Genomic DNA, 7,679 nt, shown 5'->3' with positions numbered 1-7,679 from the left:
AACCATAATGTAACATGTGTGTGATTCCTTTCTGGTCTTCTACAACTTGAGCAGTTCCTCTGATCCTCCAAAAGGGGATGGCCATTCTGTCCCTCACTTGTATTCACTGGGCATTAGAAGCTTTGCACCAGTGCTCAAGTTTTCACAGTGACAACAAGTACAAGTCTGAATCCCAGACTTTCAAGGGCCTGTCAGAAATACAGATGTACCTCTGTTATATGCCATCAGCCTTGGATGTTGCACACCACTGTTGGTGTGACACACCGCTCCTCTGTATATGGTTCATTATTCACTTGAACAAACCCCACTGATCCAGAATGGACGGTGATGGGTAGAAGTGCAAGACACTGATTATGCCATATTGAATTCCTTCTTATTCACATCTGTACCAGGTCGGCAGAGAACAATGCCAAAAATAGGTTGATCAGACAATGCGGGGGACCACTAGCAGTTATGCCTTTTGTGTCACTTTGGAGAATGGTTTAGTTTAATTTGCACTCAAGGGGATAGATAAAAACACCTTTTGTTATCCTCAGGCTACCTTTCACTACTACAGCCCTGACATAAATAGGAGTTAAACTACACATGATAGGCAGGCACCAGACAATCCTTGGCTGATACCATTTTAGACAAAAATTTAGCAGTTTAAGAAATGCCATGAATTCCCAGTCCTGATCAGGCTTGCAGTACAATGGCACCATGCAATCTTACTCTCCTGCACCGTTTCCAATAATGAAACAGCCCCTATGACTATTTCAACACTTGAAAATATGTGCATGAATAGGGAGAGGGAACACGATCATATACTGCTGCTGCGTGGTGGGCCCGGTCAGGATTGGACCCTCACAGTAATTTTTAAACTGTAAAATTCTCATCTAAAATTGTGTAGGCTGCCACAGGTTGTCCCGTGCTGACCTGTAACATGTAGTTTGGCTCTCAGGCAGCAGAATTGTAATATGCCTGGCAGCTCCAAGTTCAGAAAAAGGGCAGAATACTAGTAATGCTGAATCCTCCAGCTCAGATGACTATTTTCTGTGTCTCGTATCTCTTCCTTGGACAAGGTGCTCAAGTTGAGTACCCTCTGTTTTGTAAATTTAACTGGCTTTGTCTGATTAGCCAGCTGTAGCTCTTCCTTGAGAGGCATGATTTAGTCACAGTTATCTGTTATCTGATAACATCCAGAGTGTGTGACAGCTATTCTTTGCCCATGGGCTGCCTTTGAAAATTGGCTGAAAAGGCTAATAGAAGGCACATGTTACAGAGACAACATGCTCTGTGAACCCCTCCTTTCAGAGACAGGGCCTTCTCAGCAAGGGCACCTATGGAACCAGAGAATTTTGCCTGGCACTAAAAGTTAAAAGCTTATATAAAGACATTTTTTACATTTTCCCAAGCCATCTATAATCAGTAGTTTAATCTATAATATCTATAATCAGTAGTCCTGCTTTCATATCATTGTTATTTTAGAGGCCTCTCTGATGTTATGCTGATTATTTGGGAGGTTAAAAGTTGCAATTTCAATATCACTGTAAACATTTTTTACTCCTGTATGTTTAATCCAATATTGTTTTATTTTGAGTTTGCTGCTATTCTTGTTTTGTTGTTACTGAATGACAGTTCATTTTTGAAAGCTGCCTCGCAGACATTTATGGCAAGGCATGGTACACATATAGTTTAAATAAATGAATCAATCAATAAAGACATATCACTATGCAGTTGGCTTTCAGATTCCATTTCACGTTGGCATAGAACATTAAGGGCATAGAAGATTGCTGCCCAAACATGAAAGTGGCATCAGAACCATGGCATCTTTGAACTGTCAGGTGGGGGGGGGATCTAGAAACTTCAGACACTGTTGCTGGCACCATGTGCCATCTTTTCCTTCTTCGAGCGGCTTCGGGCCTTCTGTAACGCATTGGGTGGATGGGGTTTTGTGCATTTCCCCACTGGGGAAGAGATGAAAGACTTGACAAAGATATATAGCAACAGGAAATGTGAAATATTAGACTTCTTGCTTGGCATGCATTCTGAGGTTCCTCTAAGTGGAGGGGCTAGAAGAGATGTAAAAAGAAATGGGGGGGGGATGGAGAAGATATAATTCCTGAGCAGACAGGCAAGGAACTTTGAAACCAGAGGAGAATCATGTCACTGATATGAAGCTGATATGACCAAGTCATGTGCCTATAGGTTAAAATGTGAGAAATGCCAAAGAGGTTATTTTTAATAGAGGGGATGGGGGAGATTCATTCCCTGCCCCCATCACCTTTTAAAATTCCCATAGCTATAGCAAGGATATGGGATGTGGAATGATAAGTATAACATGATCTTATCAGATCTTGGAATCTAAGCAAGGTCAATAGGATGGGAGACTGGCAAGGAAGACTTTGCAGAGGAAGGAAATGGCAAGTCACTTCTGCTTAATCTCTTACCTTGAAAACCCTCTGGGATTGCCATATGTCAGCTGCAACTAGACAGCCCTGTACACACATAGGGGTAGATGCAACTGTGGGGACAAACAAGTAGTTGAGAATGTTTCAGGCTTCCTGAGCTAAGTGATTCAATATGGCTCTTAATGTATTAAGTAACACCCACATGCACACATTTGTGTTAAGCTTTTGCTCACTTCATATAAGAAGTGTTTAGACTGTTAATTCAGTTTAAAATATGACTCGGTCCTGCCTACAATACAATAACTTTTGGGTTCATGTCCTTATCCAGCTCCTTCCAGCATTCAAAGTACTGTTGCCAAGTGAAAAGTATAGGCAATACAACAAATGTAATTGCATTAGTTTAAACTGAAGATTAATTTGTGAAAGTCTCCATGTAGAGGCGATTCAATTTCACTTTAGACATATTACGTTGTGCTTAGAGGTTCATGGTGTTTCCTCAGATCAATTTTCCACCTTTCGCAGCTTGGATCTGGATAGTACTCTTATAACTGCCCGCTTTCTTCCTCCTGCTGTAAAATTCCCATTTGAATAGCAAAGTTTGTTATTACTTTCCACAGCACAAGAGGGAATTTATCATTACGATGTCTGAGGACTTATAATAGATGACACAGCAGTCTAGAAGTGTTGCTGGTCTTTGGGGAGAGTGGTAAAATTAGTATTTCTATTTTTACACATCAGAAGGCATCGTCAGAAATGGTAGCAATGGAGCCATAGGGGAGTTACCTGCAACAGACAAGAATGGCCCCGCTCCGTAACAGTCAAGCAAGTCAGACCTGGTCAATTACTGTGCCAGAGGCATATCAAAACTACCCTACCTGTTAAATATTGATCAATTCATCCTCATTCTGATTTATCCCTAATCTATATACATGGGAGAGCCTCTTGTGGCGCAGAGTGGTAAGACAGCCGTCTGAAAGCTTTGCCCATGAGGCTGGGAGTTCAATCCCAGCAGCTGGCTCAAGGTTGACTCAGCTTTCCATCCTTCCGAGGTCGGTAAAATGAGTACCCAGCTTGCTGGGGGGTAAACGGTAATGACTGGGGAAGGCACTGGCAAACCACCCCGTATTGAGTCTGCCAAGAAAATGCTAGAGGGCGTCACCCCAAAGGTCAGACATGACTCGGTGCTTGCACAGGGGATACCTTTACCTTTTTTATATACATGGGAATATACTCTTAACAGTAAGGCAAAAAGATTGTCCATCATCCAGTTTCTTCTCACAAGGAAATGCTAATTGTCACTTTGGGGGTAGGAGGCGAATTTCCTCCAGGTCTGACTGGCCAGGGATTCTGCTTTGAGGGAATTGGAGGTGCCTGGGCTGGTAGTTGTGAATTTCCTGCATTCTGCAGAGGTTGGACTAGGTGACCCTGGAGGTTTCTTCCATCTCTATGATTCTTTGAGTGCCTTGTTGGGAGCTTCCATTGGTCAGCCACAAGCAAAGCTTGAAGGCAACAGCCCTCTGCCAGCAAGTGGTCTCAAAAGGTATAATTTGTTGGGATGGGCCAATATAAAACTGATGTAGGATTATGTTGGATTACATTCAGAAGTGTCAATTACGACTGAAGTGAAGGCATGCATTTTATACCTAAGGTCCTCCAGTCATGACAGACTACATATCAGGGCCTGACCATTCAGATTATGACACTTTTTTGCCATCTTGAAATTCAGTAGAGTCAAAGGCTCCATTTCAGGGTCCAGATGCCACAAATGTAAGGGTTGGTGTAACAAAATCAACAGTCCTTGGGTTGCTGGCCTTGAGAGGCTATCCAGCTGTGTATTTTGGACTATTCAGTCCCATTATGTGTCTATTAAATCGTGTCTATGCTGTTGCCATGCTCATTGCCTTGGCTTTACTGGCAGCTACTCTGTGCCTTGGCTTGAGATCTCCGCTCTGCAGCAAACAGCATGTTCCACTAGCTGGTGCATACTTAGGTGCAAGAGCAGCTGATGGGGCTTGCTCTCTTCTTTCTCCCTGTGGCTTTGCACAATGCTGCCCCACCTCCATTGCATGAGGAGAGGGCAAGCAACAGGCTACTGGGAGAGGTGGTGACTGCTGCCACAGGGGCCCTTCACTGTGAGCCTGGCAGTGCCCCCCTGACAGTGCTGAGCCCTGGGCAACTGCACCTTTTCCTAAAGCTGTCTATCCTGTATGGCAGGGGTAGTCAACCTGTGGTCCTCCAGATGTTCATGGACTACAGTTCCCACGAGCCCCTGCTCTATGGAGTCTTGGGGCAGGAAATGGGCCTATAGCCAGAAATGTGGTGAGGGGGCATAACACTTCATGAGGAGTCAACCATAAGATCTGTGAAGAACAACCAGAACTTGTATATGGAGAGAAGCATGCTATATTATTCAAGTTATTTAATTTTATTAAATATTGATAATTGTATAAAATTTTAAAACAGTGCATGTCAGTTATCCCATTGCCTTTGCATCCTTTGGCAAGAAGAACGCAACGCGCAGCCACATTTACATCTTTAGGTATGTTGCCATTTCCCTTTATAACTCTTTTAGGTGTCATAACTCTGTTAGCTAGGGACTTGCATTTTTTAAAATGGAAATTCAGGGGAAGGGTGGACTGTATTATCTGTCATCTGTATCTGTTTCCTGTTCCCTGTAAACCGCCCTGAGCCTTCAGGGGAGGGCGGTATATAAATATAAATAAATAAACAAACAAACAAATAAATAAATAAATATCCCTGAGGGAGCTAGGCCCCGCCTTTGCTGCTCCCCTCCTGGAGGGTCCAGCCCTGCCTCTGGCTGAACTGGATTCCCTTCAGCCTAGCCCAGGGACCACCATTCCTCCCTCCCACCTGCTAACAGTGATGCCTCCGAATCCACTGGGGGCCTCTAGTTTCTACTCTCTTCCCCCTCCTGAGTTACCTTTTAGTGTGCTGCTAACGAACAGCAGGAAATGGTTCGACAAGGGCAGCTGTAAAATTAGTGATGTGGTAAAGTTCACAGCTCTGCTCATAAATTTCATTTTCAAAGAGGCGAAGCGTGAGATGAGAGGCCATAAAACTGAAAAGCCAAAGCTAGTGTCTGATTGAAGCTTCGTCAGGCCCACCGAGTCCATCAGCCAGTTGCCATGGGGACATAGCAACAAAAGGGATCAACATTGGTTTTAGTCTCCATGTTGACACGACAGGGTAGTGCGAGGCCCCTTCCTGGAACTTTTAAGGTTTCTCCATCATTTGCAGGCACAGAAGGCCCAGCTTTTTGTGTGATTTATTTTTTCATTCCCATCAGTGACATAAGGAATTGAAAAGTTCTCATCGGGAGAGAATGCTGCCTTGGGCAGTTAGTTAAAAACTGCAATCAATACACACAAATAGATCTGGCACCATTGCTAGAGATGTCTTGTCCAGGTAATTTATAGGAAATGAACAGTTTCTCATTGAAACATTTTTTTTGTCCCCAAAAGAGTAACAATGGGAGGTTTATAGACAAGGCAGACCCTCTAGAACTGCGATGAAGCTTCCAGGGTGGAACTGTATCTGTTGTCCACTTTAAAATAATCTTACATCCTGAAGACAAGATACAAATATAGTTAAAGCAATGCTAGTGCTATCTCCTCATTGACATACACCAGTCTTAATTGTTTGTAACTATAAAATGTTCGCAACTAAAAGATCATGCTTCTCTCATCAACTCATGGGGCCATTCCGCACCTGTAAAATAAAGTGAAAGGCTTACCTTTTGCTGATGCCATATTTTTGGCGTTTTGCATGACGTCGCCAACATCCAGCAACAAACCGGCAGCTACATCCTCCATTTTAAAATGAAAGTTGGGGAATCCCAAAAAGTGGATTTCCCCAACTATCTAGTGCGAATGACAGGAAATGTGCTGAGCCGAAGTAGCGCTATCTCTGCCTCCAGCGCCCTCCCTCACACTCGCCTCCCTCTCCCTTCTACCAGGTATGGGGATTTTTTTAAAAAGTAAATTGCCTGGAGCAACGAATATGCATTAAATCACCCAAGCAAAGCAAAAAAAAAAAAAACCATAGCCACCATTTAACACACTTAGCATGCCTCTCTAAACCCTCCCCTCCAAAAAAATCAAGAACAAGACTGCTTCAAGGCTAACACCCAAAAGGGGTGGCATTCTAAAAAGCATTACGCATCTATAATTAGATTAGATGCATAGGCATCTAAATAGAGAAGTTTCACTTAAAAAAAATTAGCTTGTATTGCGGGCCCTTTAAAACAGGAAGAAAGGTGATTGGCTACCTAGCTTGATTGACACGTGGAGGAGAGTCGTGAATATAGTGCATTCCTCTCCTCCGCCATTTCAAGCCGGCGTGCAGAGTGCCCAGAAGCACGAGAAGGTGGCAGAGGGAAGGGAGAGAGCCAGGAGGTGAGGTATGGCCAGAAGTGCCTTATTTAATAGCATTACGCCTTGGTGTTGGCGTAACGCTATTTTTTTTTCCAATGTGCAGAAATGCCCATGGTCTTTTGCCCCCTTCTGTTGGAATATGGAAGATCTGCAGTGTGAATGATTGAGCAGAATGTGAAGAGTGTCCTGCAGGGGGTGTTGGAGGAGGTGTGCATTCAGCATAGTTAGATCAGAAATTCTTCGTATTTTTCAAATCATCTCCTTCAGTGTCCTGGTGGACTCAGTCATGCTCTTTTGAATGCACTTCCTCCCTGCTTGCCTCCAGAACAGCAGCCAAACAGAAGAATGACTTCAGACAAATCTAGCTGTTAGATCTCTCTTCATGCCTCTTTCTTTTCACAGTTGTTTCTTTTCACAATAGCACTGTTTTATTCTTTTCAGCAGTCTGGTGCTCTAATCCTTCACATATTTAAACTCTGCCAACACCTTCTCCCCCTTGTGATCACAAATGACAGGTTGAAGAACAAGCTGTCACTCTTTCCTTTGCTCGCTCAGTAACACACGGGTGTCAAAGAGGCAATGTGGCCAAGTAATAGGCTGAAGCCAAAAGTTCTGTCGACACAGCCAGTTTGTGGAAGTGATATATTTACCGACTTCCCCTCCTCCATTTGCCTCCTGCACCCCTGAAATGACTGTTATGTGGAACCAAGAGGCTGCAGTGAGGAGGGAGAGGAACTGTTCCTCTTCCCTCAGTACTTTTCTATGCAATTTTATACCATTTGCAGAAGAGCAAAAGAGGGTATGATTCCTGCGGATTCCCACTTCTTACCACAGCTTTGTGTGCCACATAGCATCCAGTTTGGAAGACTCTATAACAGGTAGTGGGTGGGTGGGT

General features: G+C 43.7%; 1 long non-coding RNA gene across 1 annotated transcript; it reads right to left on the bottom strand.

Annotated features, from left to right (window-relative positions):
• Window positions 1–1,886: 1,886 nt before the first annotated feature.
• Window positions 1,887–5,470, bottom strand: LOC143828821 (uncharacterized). Its single transcript, XR_013227904.1, has 3 exons — window positions 5,332–5,470; window positions 2,430–2,503; window positions 1,887–2,051 (listed from the first exon to the last, which is right to left on the bottom strand). It is a non-coding gene; the product is annotated as an uncharacterized LOC143828821 (long non-coding RNA).
• Window positions 5,471–7,679: the final 2,209 nt, after the last annotated feature.

This window comes from Paroedura picta, chromosome 2, assembly GCF_049243985.1.
Source record: "Paroedura picta isolate Pp20150507F chromosome 2, Ppicta_v3.0, whole genome shotgun sequence".
Taxonomy (NCBI): Eukaryota; Metazoa; Chordata; class Lepidosauria; order Squamata; family Gekkonidae; genus Paroedura; species Paroedura picta.
The sequence above is the reverse complement of the archived record's forward strand: the minus strand, read 5'-3'. Positions and strand labels throughout refer to the sequence as shown.